General features: G+C 36.1%; 1 protein-coding gene across 1 annotated transcript in view; it reads right to left on the reverse strand.

Moving 5' to 3' along the window:
• Positions 1–25,086, reverse strand: part of LOC134648931 (potassium voltage-gated channel subfamily H member 8) — a 122,914-nt gene that overhangs the window by 85,992 nt on the left and 11,836 nt on the right. The gene's annotated exons all lie outside the window — the stretch shown is intronic.

Here is a 25,086-nt window from a genome sequence, read left to right on the forward strand (position 1 = left end):
AAATATTAATATTATTCCTATTTAAATAAACTTACAAAGCACAGGAAATGTTATATTGCCAATCAAACAAAAAACTAAGTCGAGACGTTCCACATTCGATATTCAGCTCCACTAATCTGATTATTATTACAGCTGAGTAGTATCTTCTTAGTAGTTTGTGCAGCTGAGTTATGCGTGGCTATTACTACCCCTCGATGAGTCGGGATGGCCTGACGATGCAGCCTAATCAGGCGTTGAGTTTGCGGCTGAAATAACATAATTCTTCAACGCTGCATTGGCGATAGGTACCTTATATATATTTTAAATCTTTATTTTTTTGTCTCGGAATATTTAAGTAGGTATTCTATTACATCAGTACCTACGCAAAATTAAATCTTGGTTACATTATTAGTAGTGTATTATTAGTTTACAGTAGTTAGTATTAGTACTTGGTTATTAGTAAATAAAAGATTGACAATCTTAATACAATGCAACAGTTAAAAACTACAATAAATTTATTATAAAGAAATCTTAGGCACTCATATTGATTGAAGTATTAATAGTATTGTAGTTGTAAGTATTGATAGTTGGCGCTGTTTTGATTACAATATGTCTAAGAGAACGACGAGACATGTCTCAATTTACGTTATATATAATAAGCAGTAAGAACACTGTTTTCATACGTATATATCTAAAATGCAATAAATAGCGTCACCTACCAAAAAGCATGGCGTGTTACTTACCTTTAAATTCATGTTGTTATATTTGCCATTTTGACTTAAAATCCCATCGGGCCTCAAACCTCAACTGTCTATTCAATTTACTCGCTAAATATTAATATCTAATTTAAAGCCATTACTGGCAGTAAACGCTTTCCCGTTGATAATTTACAAAATGATGAATTTTGTTGAATTTTACTCTCGGAGTGGCGAGATGTAGGTCAACGCTTAAATGTTTGCGAAAACCAACGTGAGGTGTTGTAAATATATAGGAATTGTTCCCTACGTAGTTTCCTGGTGACACTTAGTACCTTGCTAACATAATTATTATTTAAAAGTCGAGGGTTTATCACGTCATCACCTACCGATGCGCTCGAGGCACCCAACTAAGAAACTCTTACAATGTTAGTTAATAGGCAGTTAGAATGCATACTCTAGTTAAATGATAATTCGTATATTCTGAGGAAGGCCGACCGAGTTATGCGCTATATACCTAACTATTAAATGCGCCCTATCAAGTTTTGGTAGCCAGCCATTTAAATAATTTGATATACGGCGTACTTTGCCGAAAATGTGGGGAGCTTAATCTAATAATTGTTTGCTAACTTCCGGTGCTTCCTACTAAAAGGAGAGAATTCGAATTTATTATACAGCATTCTGTATGATAATAGAGAGCAGGTATGTACGTATATTGTGACGTGATTATATTCTTAACAAAGAGACTTTCGCTATAATAAAGAGACCTGATAATTTTATTAATTTCGGTGGTAATAGGTATTTGTTGATGCAATAATTATAGTATGATTAGGTATGTAGTAGTAGAAAAAAAGAAAAACAGGTAAAACACGACGTGATCCTTTATTGAGTAGTGTTAAGACTGATAAGTACAAAGGTTAACTTATACAGAATAAAGTTAACCTATCTACCAATAGGATTCTACTCATATTAAAGTTATACCAGTTTTTCTAGTTAGTGTGTCGAAGAGATGTGCCGTCATAGAAGCCAAAGCCATCTGGCAACGGGCTTAAGCGATGGCGTGTACCGCGGATGCTAAAGATTATGATGACTGTGTCAAAAGTTTAAAGGTAGGCTTTTAAGCTTTCATGTGTCCAATGTCTATACCGACTTTATGTGAAGTGAAAAGCAAACAATATGCCCTTGGTATGTTTACCTGGTGAACTTCGGGTAAATTCTGGCATAGTTAGAACTAGCGAGGGGAATTACACCGGATCTGATTGTAAAATTTGTAAATAAATATTTAGGCCATTCCATCACTCGGTGCATGATCTCAAACGAATTTGACGGATGCACTTTGTCTTGATGTAAACACGTGCGTTTCGTAGAGCGCATTTAGGCTACACTGTGCTGTTCAAAGTAACGATGTAGTGGCACATTTTGAGTTGAGCGCATCGTATAAATTTGAAGCTATTTTACTCTTATTTTATTTATCGTATGGCATTTATTTTACGCTGTTCATTCAGGCATAGTTACATAGTTTATAATAATCTAAATCTACATTTTTCCAAGTAGGTAATGGCTGCTCTCATTATGGTCTTAAAGTCTTCCACTGGGCCATCGTACTTTGTTAGTGGGCACTCCAAAACGATATGCCGAACGGTTTGCTTAGGGCATCCGCATTCGCAGCATTCTTGGTCGCTCCAACCCCACTTTTTCCGAAGGTGGGTACAGTAGCCAATTCCTGTTCTCAGGCGTTTGAGCATGCATGCACTCTGTCAAGCCAACTTTGTCAGTAAAAAATAAATTCAAAATTAGCATGGGATATCAATCCTTTGCACCTACGTATTTCAGATTTGCGCCTTTTTCTACTGACAAAGCTGGCCTGTCTGGCTAGCCTGACTTGGAAATTTAACTGCAATATATAATATACTCTATATTATATATTGCAGTTAAATTTCCAAGTTATAATTATTACGTAATGATTATATACACAGTGTTTCCTTAGCCATTGGACAAACCCTGAAATCCCTCGTACGGTTACTTCTCAGGAACGTTCTAACGTTAATATTATTTAATTAGAACAAAAGATAAAATAAAAAAAAATGAAACAAAAGTTATTTCCAATAAACGACAACAAAAATAAACATACTGTGTTAATCATTGGCAGTTTTTGACAATTGTTCGAAAATGTTCGGCATATGTTTGGCAATGATGACATTTTGTCAAAAGTCAGAATCTTATTAGTGTCATACCTAAATAAAAAAAATAATCAAAAACGTCCAACAAGGTTCAAAGTTCAAACCCCAGGAGCTACTAACCAACTACTAACACATACAGACTGCTCCAAAATAAAAAGCCGTAATTTGTTAATTTCTTCGTAACTGCTACACTGGTTGTAATGATACTTTGTATACCTACCCGTTCTAAATACTCTATTACATATTACATTTCGGCTTTTTCCAATGGCCAGGGACACTCTGTATACATTTGTAATGATAACATCCTCGATTTTCCTTAGACATTGCTAAAAATAGCAGACAAATAAATGTAGGTATTCACCTGGAAATATAACGTGACCAAAAATATCTGAACACCTATTTAGGAATTATGATCATTCACGTGTAACAATTTTGCGTAGGTTTTAGCGGAAAGATACATAAATGTATGTAAAGAGAACCTACATAAATAACTATCGGCGACCTCTGTTACCGGGCATGACATTCCCCTGAGTCAGGCCAGAGAGCCATTTGTTTTATAGCTGACATGGAATCGTGACAGTCGATGTAATCAGTTATACAGAATGGCTCAAAAATGGGTGTGTAATGCTTAATATAATTATAAAAAAACTATCATACATTTGTTATAACGCTATTTGATATATTATTATATGTTATAATGTAATTTTTATTATACATTTCCTTTGTTATATTGTAATTTCATCTAAACTGTCATTGATATAATGCCTATTGTAATATAATTTTTAAATAATATATACACATGTGCTATAATGACATTTGTTATATTATATTTTTGTATAACGTAATACTTTATACAATTTTATCAAGTATAAATACATATATTGCATAATTTTTCTTGTCATATTTCATTTAATAATAACAATAACATGTTTTTATAATGTGTTTATATGTATTTTTTATTGTTTTGTAAGTGTTTTTATATTTTACTTTTATATTCATATTATAAATAACCTAACGTAAGAGGAAAAATAAATAAAGGGATAACAATAACATAAAAAATTACATATTACTTCTTTTGCTACATATTTTATTCTAGGGGGGTCGCAGTTCTAACCTAACCTAACCAATTTTTTCATGGTTTTCGATTCTGCGGGGGCCGCAGTTCCAACCTAATCTAAACCACTTTTTTGCTAGGTATTTCATTCTACGGAGGGTCAAAGTTCTAACCTAACCTAACCCTCCTTTTGCTAGGTACTTAGTTATTCGTTTGTGCGGAAACGCAGTTCCAACCTAACCTAACCCATTTATGTCATGCAACTATTATGCCACACAAATAATTATGCGATATCACTTGTTATAACAAATAATATGCTTTAGAGTATGTAATAATTATGGCAATGTATATTAGACGAAGTGTAAATATACCTTATGACCATTATACCAATAATAACATTATGTGTACCGTTAATTAGCTATTACGGTAGTATGCCATTCATTACGTTATTCGAAATAACGATATATCAAACTATAATATATAAAAAGTGATTAAGTATAAAAAATGTAATGCACCCCTCAAAAATACTTTTACATAAGTACCTAATTTATGTTTCTCACGTCTTCTTCAAATAAATAAGCTAAGTGTTTTACTTTTAAAAGAAAACCCTGTAGATGTGACTCCAAAACAAGATGTCCTTGCCTGTTACTTGTAACGAGTTGCAAGCTTTGCTGTAAAAATAAATCTTTAAAATAGTGTTTATTCAAAATACTCGTATGTTGTGTGAGATAACATTTAAGCGAGAGTATTAGGTAAAGTGTTATTCAATAGAATTTCAATAGAAGTTACTAGAGTCTGTTCGGAAAGAGAAGAGTCGTGGAATGTATTGGGCTCCATACATTCCACGACTCTTCTCTTTCCACACACGACTCTTAGTAAATTGACATTCAGTGTCAATTTTAGTATGGCGGTTTGTTTACATAGTTAGCAAGTTCTATTGAATGACACTTGAATGAAAGTATTGAAATTCGCGTTGTTGGGGTACTTTTGAAATGACCTTGAGGACAAGTCAAACGTACATTTTAAAGTCGAAATGACGTCTTTTTGTTAATAATCGCCCGTGCGTCTGTTTAATATAAAACCCCGTGACAAAGTAGCTTAAAATACGCAACACGTATCGCTAAGGTTAAGGAAAGAATTCACACCGGGGGCTGAGATTGAGCCGATTCATCAGAACCCGTAAGAAATTCTTATATACAGCTTCCAAAGATTCCAACGTAGGTAGCTAAGACTACCAAAACCTTGATTGGTATACGCAATAGATTTCTTAGGTACAGGAAATAAAATCGTGTTGTAAAAGTGAACAAAATGTTTTAAGTAATAAAATATGTAATTTAGTTTTGCTGTATGTACTACGATTGGTTTGTGTTGTTGATTCAGCACAATACAACGTTAATTAATTTGTAATACCGCAAGCATCCGTCCGCAGCTTTTAGTGATCAATGAACGAAAATATGTTAATTAAAACTACATATTATTCAGAATAATTAAAAATAATTTCATATGGTCAACCGGGGTGAATCGGGATGGCGTAATATAAGGAATAAAAACTGGGAATGACATTTACCTGTTTTTTTAAGCTACCCACACAAATTGTATGCGATTGAAAATAATAGCAGATTTGGCTGGTTAGGTACAATTAGTCTGGGTGGTTTTTAAGAAATTATCAGCTAAATGTCATTTCCGGTTTTGGTCTCTATTCACTCCGGTTGACGGTATTTAAATTATCTAATATTATAAGTAATGCACAAACAATGAAAAAAAAAACAATAGTAACATTAATCATGCAATATTGTCTATCAACGCAGATAAGACAATTATAGTTCCATTCACGAACAAGCGGAAAATAGACAAACTCAAACCGCTTGTCATGAATGGTAAAAGTATTCCGTTCTCAACAGAGGTCAAATATCTGGGGGTAACACTGGACCAGAAACTGACCTGGAACAAGCATGTGGACGGAATTATACAAAAGGCTAGATCAGCCCTGGCAATATGCTGTCGTTTAGCAGGCAACCGATGGGGTCTAAAACCCAAAATTGCCTTATGGCTGTACACATCTATAGTGAGGCCGATAGTGTCTCACGCCTCTGTAGCATGGTACAGGAAAACGACGCAGAAGGTAACAGTGACGAAGCTTGGCAGCCTGCAAAGAACTGCCTGTGTCATCGTCACTGGAGCCATGTCATCCTCCCCGACGGCAGCCCTAGAGGCCATACTAAATCTACCGCCCCTTCACCTGCATCTGGAGTTGGAGGCGAAATCTAGTATGCTTAGAATAGCGGGCGCGAGGAGAGGTAATTGGTTATCGAAAACTCTGAGACTGTTTAAGGAATCAGTGTATGATATCCCTGTTCTTGGGATGCCATCCGACACTATGGCACCCAAATTTTGTCCACTCAAACATTACTCAGTGGAACTCCCCAAAAGGGAGGACTGGTCAAACAGTCAAATTAAGTGGAAAGAAGGAAGCCTAAGGTGGTACACTGATGGCTCCAAATCCGGATCTGAAGTAGGCTGCGGAGTATACGGTGAAGCGCCTAGGAAAAGCATCAGCTTAAACCTAGGACGTTTTTGCTCTATATTCCAGGCGGAGGTATACGCCATCCTAGAATGTGCGTCAATCAATCTGCAAAGCAACTACGGTAATCACACAATCTATATCCATTCGGATAGCCAGGCGGCACTCTTAGCCCTAACCTCTGATGTCACCACATCGAGGCTGGTTGAGAACTGCAGGCAACTATTGAACAACCTTGGAGCCAGGAACAAAGTTGTTCTACGTTGGGTCCCAGGGCATGCGGGTATCGTAGGAAATGAAAAGGCCGACGAGCTCGCGCGAGCAGGGGCTAAAGGGATAAACTACAGTCCTGAGCCGTTTTGTGGTATCCCCAAAAGCCTAACGCGGCTCACCCTAAAGACCTACTGTCAATACACAACAATTCAACTCTGGAGGGAAACAACAGGTTTGAACCATTCCAAAGCGCTTATCAAGGCCTTCAGCAAAAAGGCGTCCTCGAACGCCTTAGCGCTGTCTAGGAACCAACTGCGCAACTTGGTAAGGGTGCTTACTGGGCACTGTTGCCTAAATAAGCACATGCACACCATGGGGAAACGTGACATGGGGCGGTGCAGACTCTGTATGGAGGCAGAGGAGACGCCCTTGCACATCCTCACAGAGTGCCCTTGCCTAATGCGTACTCGTGACTTAATCCTGGGCGGGCACATATTGCGCCCGGAGGAGGTAAAGTCTCTCGAGTTCAAAAAGATCCTGCAGCTATTTGAAGTTGCATGTTTGGATCGAGAGTTGTAGTAGGTGGCGATCACAATAGATCAGCGATGGTCGCAGTGATACATAGGCTTTGGAGCCTTATATAGCCCCTAACAAGAAGAAGAAGAAGAGAAGAAGAAGATGGGTTATTTAGCCCTGCCAATCACCACCTCTACCCAGTAATACTTTGTGTGGCGGCAGTCCAGACGTTCGTACAACGTCCTCAGGAGGCTGTTGTCGTTGATGGACTGATGTACGCGGAAAATCTACCATCGCACGCATCTTAAACCGTGCTGACACTGCTGACCATCTGCTCCAACGTCTTTGCGTTCACTGCAGGAAAGGGTCGAAAAACCCCATGCAAAGAAGGTTTATTACGAGTTACACTATATTTCAAATACAAATTTGCCTGTGGTACGTAACTTTTCCTATACTTCATATTTACTATTTCATAACGTTATAAATTCGTAACAAACGATAAACTGCCACAATTCTCGCGACGTTACCCATTTATGTAGACATTACCCATTTATGTAGACACTAGCTGTTGCCCGCGACTTCGTACGCGTGGATTTGTATATTGGTGGTTATATATTCTACATTAGCTTAGAACATTATGCAGCAAAAGATAGCAGTAGGGACGGATAATTAAGTATTATACGACTTAATTATTAGATTTGTCTTTCACAACCTGGCTACGAAGTTTCAAGCCCCAAACTGAATAAAATTGTTCTCGATATAATCCCTCTCAATCCCCAGAAGATTTTCAAGTCCACTATGTAATAAAACCTACTACGTATGTAACTACCTATTTACGAAGCTTGAAGTTCCTAATTTTAAATAAAATTTGAACCCTCTACCAACTTTCAACCCCTTTTTAAACCGTTTAAGGGATGATTTTTTAAAAACGCTAAAAACACTCTTCTTGTATTCTAAAAATATGTCATTATACAAAGATTCAAGTCCCGTACTTAAAAAAATGTTTGACCTCCATACAAATTTTCAACCCCTTTTTCACCACCGTAAAGGATGAATTTTGAAAAACGCTGAAATTAGTTTTCTTCTCATTTAATGAAATAACTTTTTATGAAATTACAAATTCGTAGCTTAAAATAAAATTTAAACCCTTTACAATCTTTCAACCCCTTTTTAAACCTTTTAAGGGACGAATTTAAAAAAACGCTGAAATTACTTTTCTTAAGTTCTAATAATATGGCTTTATACAAAGATTCAAGTCCCGCACTCTCAAAAATATTTGATCTCCATACAAACTTTCAACCCATTTTTCACCACCTTGCAGGATGAATTTTTAAAAACGCTGAAAGCATTTTTCTTGTGTTCTAATAATATGGCTTTATACAAAGATTCAAGTCCTGCACTCTCAAAAACATTTGATCTTCATACAAACTTTCAACCCCTTTTTCACCACCTTGGGGGATGAATTTTTAAAAACGCTGAAATTATTTTTCTTGAGTTCTAATAATATGGCTTTGTACAAAGATTCAAGTCCTGCACTCTCAAAAATATTTGATCTCCATACAAACTTTCAACCCCTTTTTCACCACCTTGGGGGATGCAATTTTTAAAAACGCTGAAATTATTTTTCTTGAGTTCTAATAATACGGCTAGATTCAAGTCCCGCACTCTCAAAAATATTTGATCTCCATACAAACTTTCAACCCCTTTTTCACCACCTTGGGGGATGACTTTTTAAAAACGCTGAAATTATTTTTCTTGAGTTCTAATAAAATGGCTTTATACAAAGATTCAAGTCACGCACTCTCAAAAATATTTGATCTCCATACAAACTTTCAACCCATTTTTCAATACCTTGCGGGATGAATTTTTAAAAACGCTGAAAGTATTTTTCTTGAGTTCTAATAGTATGGCTTTATACAAAGATTCAAGTCCCGCACTCTCAAAAACATTTGATCTTCATACAAACTTTCAACCCCTTTTTCACCACCTTGGGGGATGAATTTTTAAAAACGCTGAAATTATTTTTCTTGAGTTCTAATAATATGGCTTTGTACAAAGATTCAAGTCCTGCACTCTCAAAAATATTTGATCTCCATACAAACTTTCAACCCCTTTTTCACCACCTTGGGGGATGAATTTTTAAAAACGCTGAAATTATTTTTCTTGAGTTCTAATAATATGGCTTTATACAAAGATTCAAGTCCCGCACTCTCAAAAATATTTGATCTCCATACAAACTTTCAACCCCTTTTTCACCACCTTGGGGGATGAATTTTTAAAAACGCTGAAATTATTTTTCTTGAGTTCTAATAATACGGCTTTATACAAAGATTCAAGTCCCGCACTCTCAAAAATATTTGATCTCCACACAAACTTTCAACCCCTTTTTCACCACCTTAGGGGGCGAATTTTTAAAAATGCTGAAATTAGTTTTCTTGTTTTATAATTTAATACCTTTTCACAAAGTTTCAAGGTCCTAGCTTAAAATAAAATGTGCACCCCAAGACAAACTTTAATCCCCTTTTTAACCCCCTTAGGGGTTGAAATTTTAATAACGTTCAAATAATGTTATTTTGATATCTTATGTTATGCCTTTATAAGAAGTTTTAAAGAATTTGTAATGGATTCCATCTTTCAACCCCTTTTTAACCCTGTTAGGGGATGAATTTTTAAAAACGCTAAAATTACTTTTCTTATTTTCTAATAATATGGCTTTGTACAAAGATTAAAGTCCCGTACTCAAAAAAATGTTTGATATCCATACAAACTTTCAACCCCTTTTTCACCACCTTAGGGGATGAATTTTCAAAAACGCTGAAATTAGTTTTCGTGTATTTTAATAATATGTCTTTTTACGAAGTTTCAATTTCCTAGCTCAAAATAAAACTTGAACCCCATACAAACTTTCATCCCCTTTTTAACCCCCTTAGGGGTTGAATTTCTCAAAATCGCTTCTTAGCTCTTATACATTTTATAAATGCAACCTAGTGTCCAAATTTCAACTTTCTAGCGTTTGTAGTTTCGGCTCTGCGTTGATGAGTCAGTCAGTCAGTCAGTCAGTCAGTCAATCAGTCAGGACACGTGCATTTATATATATAGATTGACAAAGATAAGAGCGAAGAATATCGTAAATATATTACGAGCTTCATAATATTTTACGTTCAACGTAATCTATTATTTCATTTCCAAGTGAATTGGAAGGTAACCCTTTCGCTTTAACTAAATATAAGTCTTGTTATTAAATTATGTTTAATTTTGGGTCGTTAATATATTTTAAAAATAGAAACACTTATTATGAAAATATTATATTACGTAGAATTTATTTATGTGTTAAAAACACCGGTGTTATTTATCGAGCCCCATTCTACTTAGTCGAGAAACAAACTTCCTTAGGCGGTCTCTATAGTCGAGCCTTTTTTCAGAAGATTGTTACACTGATAGTAATGTTTTGACAATGTTACTTTCGCGTAAAATAGCGTGTTTGCTTAATAGGTACACTGGGTACACCTCCTTTTGTAAAAGTAGGTGGTTTACGGTTTCAACCAACTGTCAAATGGAGGAACTATTAGCTGCTGGCCTGTTAAATATTTGCAGTTTCCTGGTTGAATAAATTTTACGGCTTTGGGTTTTAATGCAATCTACCAATCTATTTGGGAACGGTGAGTCCAAGGCCAAAGAAGCATGAAATTAGTTATCCGGTACCTATTTATTAAAAGGGTCACGTATATAATTTGGGTTAGCTTAAATAGATAAGAAATGAATGATGTTTTTTCACTTTTTTCTTCGTCGCAGGTCGCATTCTCATTTTGGGTACCTATGTACTTGTTTAGTCAAGAATTTACTCAAAACTAAGTTTTAAAACGACGTTACATGATATGCATTTATTTGTACAACAGGAAGAGATTGATATATTATATTAAGGTTCTCGTAAGTAGGTTCAACTAAGCGACTCGTCGTTACGAATACCAGCTGCGGAAAATCTGCCTCCGGGGGGAAAGGAAAAGTGGGCAGTATGAAAAGCTCTTAACAGACTTAGGATGGGAGTTGGTCGGTCAAAAGATATGCTTTTGAGATGGGGAATTGGGCGACAAGGGGATACATCCTACGAGTGTGGAGTCCCTCAAACAACAATACACATGAGACAAGTGTTCTCTGTGCTCAACGATGTGCACTGAGGAAGATCTCCTGAGGGCTAGAAGTGGCAAAGCATTGGCACACAAAAATTTAATTTTAAGAATTTTGATCCCTCTACAAGTCTACACGAAGAAGAAGAAGAAGAAGGTTCTCGTGGGAGAAAGTCTCGCTATATACCTACTTGTTATACTCGTAGTTTTAGTTTTTCTTAGTTTTGATAAATGGCCACGAAATAAGGATTTTACATTTCTGGCACGGTATTATTTATTCCATAAATAAATTTGCGATAGAATATTCAACTGATGATTTAAGCTTTTAAAAATTATCCTCTGCTGATCAGTACCGTAAAATGGGGTGAGTAGGGGCAAAACTGACATTCAAACCTCGATAACATTTTATTCTTACATATGCAAACTGAATGGTGTAGGTATATAATTAATGGTCCGGACGTTTATATTTTAGTTTTTATTTTATTTTGGGTTGGACCCCAATTACGAGGGACTACGGGGTGAGGTGGGATTTCATACAAAGGTGATTTTGGAAGATTGTTGGATCGATATTTTTTTATTAGGAGTACTACTATAGCTCCATTTTAAATTGGAATACATTATTTTACCGTAGCCTACCTTCTGGTTTATTTTTCTTAAATCCAGCTAAGCGATGTAATTAGGTACATACGTTACAAATTTAATAAAACGACCACCTTTGTTTCTGTGCACCTGCGCCAATAAATATAAATATCTTATATCACTCTGGTGGACTGTTTTCATTTTTTCGTGCGTAGTAAATAACATTTTGATCGTAGAAACTTTGTGCTACAAGTGGAGTAGACTCCAAACGTTAAAGGTGTACTATTTAAGAGGGGGCTAAAGTAGTTTTTATATTGAATTTTTAATGAATACGTATTAATCAATAAAATCACACGGAAGCTAGACAATATTTGCAAGGGCAGACTCCACCCAAAACCTAAAAGGTTAAAGTTGGGTCGATGGAATAAATCACGAAAATTATTTAAAAACATCGTTCCTGATCGACGGCGGATTACCTACGGCGGTTACCCACAAAATGCAATTAGCAAGCTAGCTATATAAGCTGACTAAGCTGAGGAAGGACAGAACATTTGCATCTCTAAAGTGAACCTAGTTATGGAGTTCGGTGAGACGATTAAGTAGGTCGATGATCGTCGTTTGTCCCTATCAGTCGTTATGCCATAGAGAGGGAGAAACGACGTTTATGAATAAGGGGGAAAGTCGTTAAGACTTGATACAGACGCTATCAGAAATATTGCACTTCTATAAAGGAAAAAGAATCGTGAGCAGGTTCTAATGTAACTGATATTAACAGTACATTGTTCACAGTTCCAGTACGTAAGATTAAAGTATTTGTGGTATAAAGGGAATGTAGAGACATTCAGTTAGTGCATTTCATGTCAATGAAATGCTTTACAGACAACGGGTACGTTTCAAGTTTCAAGGTCTAGATCAAAATCCATCAATATCTGAGGAGTTCCCTATGTAGCTCATCATCAGAACTGGATTTTGACAAAACTGTGACCAATCTGAAACCATTTAACTACTTAAAATAAAAACAATTTTCCATATCGGTTCCGAAATGACGGAATTCTGAGGTAACAAACATACAAAAAAGCGGCCAAGTGCGAGTCGGACTCGCCCATGAAGGGTTCCGTATTTAGGCGATTTATGACGTATAAAAAAACTACTTACTAGATCTCGTTCAAACCAATTTTCGGTGGAAGTTTACATGGTAATGCACATCATATATTTTTTTTAGTTTTATCATTCTCTTATTTTAGAAGTTACAGGGGGGGGGACACACATTTTACCACTTTGGAAGTGTCTCTCGCGCAAACTATTCAGTTTAGAAAAAAATAATATTAGAAACCTCAATATAATTATTGAAGACCTATCCATAGATACCCCACACGTTTGATTGTTTGATGTTTGATGACGTTTGATGAAAAAAAAATTTTTGAGTTTCAGTTCGAAGTATGGGCCCCCCAAAAATTTATTGTTTTTTTTCTATTTTTGTGTGAAAATCTTAATGCGGTTCACAGAATACATCTACTTACCAAGTTTCAACAGTATAGTTCTTATAGTTTCGGAGAAAAGTGGCTGTGACATACGGACGGACAGACAGACGGACAGACGGACAGACAGACAGACAGACAGACATGACGAATCTATAAGGGTTCCGTTTTTTGCCATTTGGCTACGGAACCCTAAATAACGATCGTTTTGATAATCTCCTTTTCTTGAAGTTGGTTAAAAAGGGAAAAAAGAGATCGCAGAATTCTATATCTAAGTATTAAACTTTCATCTATGTTCGATACATGCGGGTCCATCCAGACCGAATTTTTCAGTCATCTTTTTTGCTCTTTTATCGAATACGTGTTTTTTGTTGCTCTAGGTATACGATACGACCGCGCTTTGAACCCACGATTTTAGAGTACCACACACACACAGACTTAATACACACAAGTTAACGTAGCCTCAGTTTTTCAAGTCACCCTAGTCTAACGTTTCTAGTAAACATCCTCGCAGGGTGGCGTTTTAATCATAAGCATGATCACTTACGAGAGGAATGGGAAAATTGAATTAATTACAAGGTACGTCGCTAATTTCAATCTCGGCGGTAAATTATTCCTTCGACTTCTGAAGATTTTGATTTGCTGAGTTCCCGATGTGTAGTGTACGCTAAACAACGCTAGGAATTTCTCATTTAAAGATCTTTGCATACGAGTATATTAAGGCATTTTATCGCACTAAGTCTCTTTTGTTTTAAAATAGTTTTCTTATAAACTTTTTACTCGTAAACACTTTCAAGTCTGGAAAGTTTTTTTATAGTCTAATAATTTGATATTTAATCAGGTTTTTTTATAAGTCTAGGGTGAAAACAGAGATCTAATCAGTGTCCAAACAAGATATTAGGTAATAACTGGCTCATTTTTTGTGTCATAACTTTGACTATTGCGTTGCAATGACGATTGTTATGCAAAACTTCCGTGAGTCACGTTGAATAGGTACATTAAAAAGGGTCGTCACTCACATTTTTAAGTCGAAAATTGCTCACCATATTTGTCTGCTTTCAGCCAACGCATGCATTTAGCTCTAGTTGAAGCTCGTCGTTGTGTAGTGAAACATGGGCAATGTTCTATTCAAACGAAATAATTATTTAATATAGACATAATAATACTCGTATAGACAATCAAAATAGACTCAAAAACATTTCTTATTACGATGACGGAGTCCCCGCATTCTCAAAGCTTGTTTAGGGCCATCAAGCAAAATAGGTAGAATAGAATAGAATAGAAATAATTTTATTCGTGAGCACAAACACAAAATAGAAACAGATGTAACAGATATAATAGAGATATAACAAGAGATAACAAGAGATATAACACAGAATAAAAAGTAGTAGGTAGGTAGTAAAGGTAGTAGGTAAAGGTGATAGTATGTAGGTAGGGTAAAGGTAGTAGGGGAGGGGTAGGTACTAGGTACTTACATCGGAATTCATAACGACCTACTTACATAAAACAATCCTTTCAAACAACAAAAGCTCATTAACTTAAAAGCTAAGTGGCTTCGGAATACAGGATTTTAGACCGTTACGTTTGGCTTTGAAGGTAATGTAATGAGATATTTTATCTCAGTCATTTAGAATTATATGAACTGTAAGATTTATTTGTTTCAAGAAGAAAGTTTGATTACCTACCTAACAATATAAAACCATTATATTAAATCTGCTGGCAGTGGTAAACTTCACATAGATGATATTTTTTCAGTTTTAACTTGGTTTTAACAGTGTAGGAAAGGCGCAAGTTAATTTGATAAATTTGACTTTAACATTTGTTTGCCAGAATCTAGTAGGTAAAACAGCATTTATATAGATGATACCTAGTCATATAAGCATTAAGCAGCGTACTTATTCACATACCTAGTAGTATTGCATTTCAACCTCACATAACCTTATAATAGAGAGCTTGTCTTACCTTATTTGAAGCTGAATTACAATAAAAAAGTTACCGCACTGCTAATTAAGCTATATTTTTAAAGCTGTCTGTCTAAGAGTTTGATTCTAATCACCTTGCATGCATGTAAATACGGAGTTACATCTACTACTTACCTAAACCATTTTTTTCCTCAATAAGCTTAAAGAGTAAGACAGGTGACAATGTTCAATCCCATTCATAACCCGTGTTATACCTATTTAGAATCATTTAAATAATATCAGCTAATGACCACAGAGTCTGATCGATAAGGGCCAAAATTCGTGTGATCCCACCGACTAAAGTTTCAATGAGGTCTATATCAGTGTCTGTTTTATCTCGATTGATTAACGACAAGTCACATTTCTTGTCTACTCCTGTTGCGAAGGGCTATGAACTAGAAGGGTTGTGTCATTGACATTTGAACACCTTGGAGAACCTTTACAATATCTATCCACGGTTATACTCAGCACTTTAGCAGTCCTCTTTAAATTGTCTATTGTAAATTCAGACCATTATATTGCAAACGGCCATCCATCTTTTCTCTCGTGACTAGCAAATTTTACTATTCACGTCTTGAAATATAAGGAGCAGCTAGGTAAGCATTTCATCGAGCTGAGCTTTGCGCCTTTTCAAATTAGAGCATGAACTTCGCAGGGAGGTATAAATAAGACAGCAATTAGGAATAGCAGTAAAACTCATCCCAAATATTTTACAAGCAACATCTTACTTGTAGGTACTTTATGTATAGTCATAAATGTTATATATTTGTCAAGTAAACGTGAGACAAGCTGTATTTTATGGTCCTCTTGCAACATAAATATACAATTTCTGTTCCGTTAGTACTCAGCGGAACGTTAAATTGGGAAGTTCATTTCCACGTCTGTTTAATAATTTAGTTTACCCGGTATGTTTTAGACTCGCCAACACCTTTTGGTCCACGAGCCAGGCGCAAATTTCGTCAGTCATCGCCTCCCGGGTGAAAACTCGTATACTGGTTAACGGCCATATATGATGAACCCTCGTGGACGTCAGCTGCCGCTACGTTGGTGGGTTGAGGAATGGCAGCCACCGAAACACGTAAAAAAAAAATTTTTTTTCAGTCATCGCCTCCCGTTTGATACTTAGTCAGATGAAAGTTTAGGTGCTATTGTTAATAAAAACAATCGTCAGCCGGTTGTATCGCGGTGGAATCACCGTCAGCTGTACACATGAACATGTAAAAAAAAAATTTTTTTTCAGTCATCGCCTCCCGCTTGATACTTTGTCAGATGATAGTTTAGGTGCTATTGTTAATAAAACAAATCGTCAGCCGGTTGTATCGCGGTGGAATCACCGTCAGCTGGTCACATGAACATGTAAAAAAAAATTGTTTTTCAGTCATCGCCTCCCGCTTGATATTTTGTCAGATGATAGTTTAGGTGCTATTGTTAATAAAACAAATCGTCAGCCGGTTGTATCGCGGTGGAATCACCGTCAGCTGGTCACATGAACATGTAAAAAAAAAATATTTTTTCAGTCATCGCCTCCCGCTTGATACTTTGTCAGATGATAGTTTAAGTGATATTGTTAATAAAAAAAATCGTCAGCCGGTTGTATCGCGGTGGAATCACCGTCAGCTGGTCACATGAATTTATAAAACAAATAAATAAATACAATCTAAAATTTAAAATAATTGGTTTCAGTCATCGCCTCCCGTTTGATACTTTGCCAGATGATAGTTTAGGTGCTATTATTAATAAAAAGAATCGTCAGCCGGTTGTATCGCGGTGGAATCACCGTCAGCTGGTCACATGAACATGTAAAAAAAAATTTTTTTTTCAGTCATCGCCTCCCACTTGATACTTTGTCAGATGATAGTTTAGGTGCTATTGTTAATAAAACAAATCGTCAGCCGGTTGTATCGCGGTGGAATCACCGTCAGCTGGTCACATGAACATGTAAAAAAAAATATTTTTTCAGTCATCGCCTCCCGCTTGATACTTTGTCAGATGATAGTTTAGGTGCTATTATTAATAAAAAGAATCGTCAGCCGGTTGTATCGCGGTGGAATCACCGTCAGCTGGTCACATGAACATGTAAAAAAAATATATTTTTTCAGTCATCGCCTCCCGCTTGATACTTTGTCGGATGATAGTTTAGGTGCTATTGTTAATAAAAGAGATCGTCAGCCGGTTGTATCGCGGTGGAATCACCGTCAGCTGGTCACATGAACATTTTTTTTACATGTTCATGTGACCAGCTGACGGTGATTCCACCGCGATACAACCGGCTGACGATTATTTTTATTAACAATAGCACCTAAACTATCATCTGACAAAGTATCAAGCGGGAGGCGATGACTGAAAAAAAAAAATTTTTTTTACATGTTCATGTGACCAGCTGACGGTGATTCCACCGCGATACAACCGGCTGACGATTTTTTTTATTAACAATAGCACCTAAACTATCATCTGACAAAGTATCAAGCGGGAGGCGATGACTGAAAAAAAACTTTTTTTTACATGTTCATGTGACCAGCTGACGGTGATTCCACCGCGATACAACCGGCTGACGATGTTTTTTATTAACAATAGCACCTAAACTATCATCTGACAAAGTATCAAGCGGGAGGCGATGACTGAAAAAAAATTTTTTTTTTACATGTTCATGTGACCAGCTGACGGTGTTTCCACCGTGATACAACCGGCTGACGATTTTTTTTATTAACAATAGCACCTAAACTATCATCTGGCAAAGTATCAAACGGGAGGCGATGACTGAAAATATTTTTTTTTTACGTGTTTCGGTTGCTGCCATTCCTCAACCCACCAACGGAGCGGCAGCTGACGTCCACGAGGATTCATCATACGTAGCCGTTAACCATTATAGGAGTTATCGCCTGGGAGGCGATTGGTCATGGAAACCTGTTCGTGGCTCGCGGTCTATTTATCTTCATTCGTTTATATGAATGAATGAATGAACGAAATTCCTTAGGTACCGACTAATGGAATTATACCACGATATAGGGTTTTTTTTGTTATTCTTCTCTTCTTCTTATTATTCTATCTTATAGGTATTATAGTTTTGCCATGACCCTGCTCCATGACCGTTAGTGGTAGAAAGCTGCAATTTGACATGAATGCATAAATCACGCATGGCGACAGAATGGTAAAATAGAAACAAAAAATATTATTTTTGCTTTATCCTAATGGTGTATCGTTGAAAAGGTTCAATCTGTACAGATTGTTCTGTATTACTTGTGCAATAGGCACCTACAAGATTCTTTTGACGAAAGATTCGTTGAGAGTATTGTGCATTTATTTGCGACTTGCAATCCGGAGGTCGCGGGTTCGAACCCCGGCTCGTACCAATGAGTTTTTCGGAACTTATGTACGAAATATCATTTGATATTTACCAGTCGCTTTTCGGTGAAGGAAAACATCGTGAGGAAACCGGACTAATCCCAATACGGGCCTAGTTTACCCTCGGGGTTGGAAGGTCAGATGGCAGTCGCTTTCGTAAAAACTAGTCCCACGCCAATTACTGGGATTAGTTGCCAAGCGGACCCCAGGCTCCCATGAGCCGTGGATAAAGCCGGGACAACGCGAGTAAGATGAATATTTAAAAGTTTTTGGCAAAAATTTCATTTTTGGTACAATCTTTTATCGCTGACTGTACTTTTCTTACGACAGACAACTAATACTCATCGCATCGAGACAATTCTAAAAACCCCTAACACAATTAAGTAGGTTGCGTTGTTTCATCACAGAGTTCCTATGGCCACCTCCTGTTTCCATCATCAGATCAGCTCGATGGTACCATAATATTGCATTGTCACGCGACTTACATGTGTACCTATGCAAAATTTCAGCTCATTCGGAAACCGGGAAGTGGATCAAATTTAACTTGCAAGATTTGATTACAGACCGACAGACAGACAACGAGACAGGTGAAACTAAATAAAAGCTTGTAAAAACATATTTAGGACAGTTGGTGCACAATAATACAGATTAAACTTAGACAATCTGTCTTTAATTTAATTATGCCAACTCAAACGTCCTATTTTCACCACTTGCCTTTGTGGAATCGTTTGCGTCTACGTTAAAGCTGCGTTTGTCGCGAGCGTTTTATGTGAGTGAACATTAGGCAAAGCTGGGAGCCGTGACGCGACGCTTTTGAGAATCTCGGCATTACCTCCTTCTGACTGAGCATGAGATTCTACCTGGGATCTCCATTTCCACGAAGGCGTAACGACGAAAAGCTAATATTAATCTCCTCTTATTCCGAAGATTGATTGTCGTCGAGTGGCTGAATAATCTGCTCTTGTGCATATAACGATAAGGAGGCGTTTTAATATTAAAATGTAAATAGTCAGATATAGATAGCTGGCCTTAACCTTTTAGTAGTGCTAATTATCTATAGTACACGAGTATCATCGTAAAGCCCTAATTAAATTACTTCAGAAATGGATAATAATAATTTGTTAAAATATAATCAGATTAATTACTTATTAAGAATATTTAATAAATCCATGGGAAACAAAACAAAATACTAACATTACGGTACTTTTTATATTCAAAGATTAATTAGAATGACTCAATACAAATTTCCCGATAAAAATCGTGAGCGGAATAGGTGACATGTATTAAATATCAGTGAAAGGAGTAATAACACGGTTCTTTCTCCATTTGTATAATTTTAGAAAGAGATAGAAATGAACGTTTCGATGACGGTCGTAAAGTAGGAATCGATGGAACGGCTGGGACGAGTGGCCTACCGAGTTAACAATGAGGCCCACCACACCTTTTCGCAGGCTATTCTAAATGTTCAATATTAAATCTGAATCAAGGCCTACTTCACCCACCGAAAGCGATATTTTAATGAAAGTCCTCACTGTTTATTGAGGCATCTGTTATCTAAGTTGCTTAACGTTTATTTAAGACGAAAATGAGTAAAACAAAAGAACGCGAGAGAAATTATCGTCGTTTTCGAATTTAATAAATTGGAACTTAATTTATCATGAACTCAAGATAACAACGAGCCGTCCTGTTATTTTTGGATAATAGATGACATTTTAGCGGGAAGTAAGCAATTTGGCTTCGAAATATTTGCCATGCTTTCCGAACCAACAAGTACCTTCAAGAAAACACCTAAATCATCCGACCGCGCGGAAATTTTGCTATGATTCGTGGAAAACTTTATTAAAGAAAACAAAAACCGGCCAATTTCACCATCTTTCTTATTTAACAGATTCAAGGGACACTTTATTAAATGGGTGCTATTTTATGTCATTCTAATTGGACACAAGAAACTCGCCAAAAGAGGCGCGAAGGGGCCCTTTTATTTAAGTAAATGACCTTCTTTTCTTTGGCTGCTGAAGCTGTTGAAATGGCATAAAGACCAAAAATTAAGTGCCGTTTTTCCATTTTTGAAGAAAAGCTTGTGGTCTTTTACTGTTTCAAGCCAGGCAATGTTTGGAACGGTATCTTATATACCTACACTACAATGCTGTGCTCAAAGTTTATAAACGAGATAATAAATTAATTAATTAATTAGATTAATTAGATTAGAGAGATTAATTGCCAATAAACAAAATACAAGTTGGTAACAAGTTAAAATCAACCAATTACTCTTACAGAATCAATTTAGGCTCCTCGTAAATTCAGCTTAATACACTACTATAAACTCTTTATAGGTATAATATTTAAAACTTTCGCGTTTTGAACACATTTGTAGACGGATCTAACGCGAAATGTATTCAATTACCTTCAATATTCAATTATCTTTATAGATAGGTATATACTTATGCCTGAATGAATCCAAAAAATATATTTTCAACGGACAAGGAAACATCTAAGATAACATTTTCTCCTTCCTTTGGTACAACAACACTTATTTTGAAGAACAATAACTCTTTTATTAGCATACATAAAATGCTGTAACAAAAAGTGATGTAAAAATGTCGTAAGGTGACCCGGGCGGGTCTATCTCTTGTCTATCTATGTCCTTTCTAGTAGCCGCTTTGCAAAAAAAAGCACTATGTGGGAGACAAATAAGTACCGGTTAAACTAACCTATGATTAGCCCTTTAACTTTTTAGATTAGATTTCGCCCCTAGTCGGTCGACTTATTCTTAAGCTCATTTGATTTTCTCATAACATTTATTTGTTACTACTGAATTTTTTTATGTCAATTTAATATTTTATTTCAATACTGTCCGATGATGGCTTATAAATAATACAGGGTGGTCCAAACCTTGACGCCCAAAAATTTTTTTTAGATTCCTCTAGTTGTGGGCTATCAGAATATACCCCATGTATATTAGCCGATTTTTTGTAGTTTTCGAGTTATGCATTTTTGAAGTTTTTTTTTGGTTATAATTTTGGGGGTGAAGTAATTTACTCATAAAAAAAACTATTAGAGTTTTTTTTAATGTTTCTTTTTGTAACATACTCCTTAATAAATGACGTAATTATTTAAAAAAATCAGCGTCTTCACGTTGATACAAGCTGTGAAAAAAACATATAAGAAATATTTTTTTTACGCTCAGACATGTCAAGCTTAGATTTTGCGCTTAAATAAAAAAAATACAAGCTGTTACAAGGAATTCTGCTGATTTTAAAAACTGATAGACCCTAAGTGTTTTACAAAAAGGTAAAAAAAACCGGCCGGTTCCGCACCATCAACAAAAAATAGAGCAAAACAAGCAAAAAAACGGTCACCCATCCAAGTACTGACCCCGCCCGACGTTGCTTAACTTCGGTCAAAAATCACGTTTGTTGTATGGGAGCCCCACTTAAATCTTTATTTTATTCTGTTTTTAGTATTTGTTATTATAGCGTCAACAGAAATACATAATTTGTGAAAATTTCAACTGTCTAGCTATCACGGTTCGTGAGATACAGCCTGGTGACAGACGGACGGACGGACGGACGGACGGACAGCGGAGTCTTAGTAATAGGGTCCCGTTTTTACCCTTTGGGTACGGAACCCTAAAAAGTGACACTTAATAGTCGAAATTTGACAGAATCGGCACTCAAAGGAACTGAGGTCGAAATTCCCAAATTAGTGATTCACAAAAAAAACGGTTTTATTATTCCTAACTTTAATAAAACACAGAAATGATCACGATGAGTCAATGTTGTGACATGCGATAAGCGAATCATCATTTGGGTAAGCTTAAACATTATTATCACTTTTTTTTACCTTTTGGTAAAACACTTAGGGTCTATCAGTTTTTAAAATCAGCAGAAGTCCTTGTAACAGCGTGTATTTTTTTTATTTAAGCGCAAAATCTAAGCTTGACATGTCTGAGCGTAAAAAAAATATTACTGTCATGTTTTTTTACAGCTTGTATCAACGTGAAGATGCTGATTTTTTTTTTTTAATAATTACGTCATTTATTAAGGAGTATGTTACAAAAAGAAACATTAAAAAAAACTCTAATAGTTTTTTTTTATGAGTAAATTACTTCACCCCCAAAATTTTAACCAAAAAAAAAAACTTCAAAAATTCATAACTCGAAAACTACAAAAAATCGGCTAATATACATGGGGTATATTCTGATAGCCCACGACTAGAGGAATCAAAAAAAAATTTTTGGACGTCAAGGTTTGGACCACCCTCTATAACCTGGCAACGGATGTTACTAATGCACCTTAACGGATGTTATTAATTAGCACTTGGCAATGAACCTACTAAAATTAATTTTCAAGTTACAAAAATACTTAACATTACAAATCACAAAGCCAATGTCGAACTCAAAGAGCGCCGCCACGAAATTTCAACATTAATGCGATCACCCAAATTGCTGTTAGGCTGGTAATGACCCGAAACAAAATTAGGCCCAACGTAACCCTTTGTTATCACAACGTCGTTGGGTTAAACACAAGAGACTAGGCATTAAAAATGTGGAACAAGTAACATCTGTTAACACGTAATCGACTTGGTTTACCTACAGTACAATTTACAGCGATCGGAAATCATTACGTTTCGTTTTTAAATAAACGGGAACGGTGCATGCGAACGACGGTTTGTAGCTCGTAGCGCTGGATACGCCAGCTGTCATGTCAAGGGTTTCACATCACATTACATTATATTTGATAACGATTTATACGTTGTGTTTTATGGTTTTTAAGAAAACTGAATTTTGAGTATGTAGTACCTATGCATCTACTTACGCCTCTTGTACATTAAGATTCTCTATAATAAATGTGACCGTGAAAACCAGTTTTAAGAGGAAACGCGATTTCCTAGTTAAAATGAAAAAAACCTGTCTTCCGTATCACGTCAGGGTGCGTAGCCAATATGCCAATCGTTTACGCTCCGTAGGTAACGAACGAAACACAACTGTCACTGTCGCACTAATATGGAAGAGTGATAGACACAAAGCGTTTCGTCAAATGCGATTGTCACTAGTTAAGACAACCTAATAAGTAAGTAGTTTTCTGCAACGCCTTTATTTTGCAGAAACTAGTTTTTGCTAAATACCCATGTAAAAAATAAATAACTTGCTCTTAATTGCGGTAATGATAAAAAAAGTTTAGGTACCATGAGGGAGGAAATAACCTAATCTAATACAATACTGTCCTCTTATGTTTATATATAATTTCGTTCGACCCGCTTGCACTCACTACTATTATTGAATGGCGTAGCGTCAAATGGAATTTACATATTAATATCACACTTGGGATTACATTCTTGACGCTGAAAATTGTGGACTGCCGATTACGTGCTAATCTGGGGTCCGCGAACATTGAAATTCATAGATCGTCTATCTACCTACACATCTCTATCGCTCTTCTAATATAATTCGAGGGACAGAGAGACACAATCCAGATAAATTACAGACCTATTCATAGACAGGAAATTGATTAGAACGACGTAGTATTTATTGATTTGTGATGTGTTATGACGTCATTGGGTAACATAAACCGACTGGCTGGAAACGTGCGTATACGCTGGCGGTTCCCGGACGTGACCTAACCTTGTTAATTAGGTCAAACTCCTACATTCATTAATAGTACACCTTTATGTCTTAAAAATTACAAATAGCTTTAAAGCCAGATTAGCCAGATCTCCTTGGTCATACCTACAAAGTTCATCATACCTAATTACTTATTACATATAATTGGTCAAACCAATTTGTCAGCAAATAGGAACAAAAAAAACTATAGTCATCCTTTTCTTTTGGGTGCTAGTACTAGTGTAAGACAAAGATAGTATGATTATCTCTGTCTATGTTTGAAATGAGACAGTCCTTTGACAAACTATACTTACAAACTTCGTTTTTTTACTAATAGGGAATATTACGCGAAACTCTGCGTAGGCGGCGCCACTCCCACAGTAAGTCACAATCTAAGGGTCTACCGCAAAAAATAGAGTCTAAATTTTGTTATCTAACCTCTCTGTCACTCTTCCATATTCGAGCGATAAAGAGGCAGATAGCTGAGTTTTTATTTCGCGTTTCCCGGTAGGCCCTTTGTAAACAAACTGCCTTGATGTATCAATGTCATATTTGATTGTCTGTGAAAACTTGTCAAAAAACAGTTTAAGGTACCTACAGTATGTATAAGTTACTCTATGGTATACTTAAGTCACTAGTGCTGCACTCTGGCGACAAAACATTGCAGTAATACTCTCTATTAGAATAAAAGCACAATACCTAAATACTTCGAAGCATTAATTGCGGTTTTTGTGGAAACATAATGTGGATTGTACTGCATAAAGTGCCTGAAAAAAAAAATATGCTTACCTACTTCTGTATTTCTTTCTGGAGTTCTTTGTTATGCCATGTAATGCTAATAA

This window comes from Cydia amplana, chromosome 6, assembly GCF_948474715.1.
Source record: "Cydia amplana chromosome 6, ilCydAmpl1.1, whole genome shotgun sequence".
Taxonomy (NCBI): Eukaryota; Metazoa; Arthropoda; class Insecta; order Lepidoptera; family Tortricidae; genus Cydia; species Cydia amplana.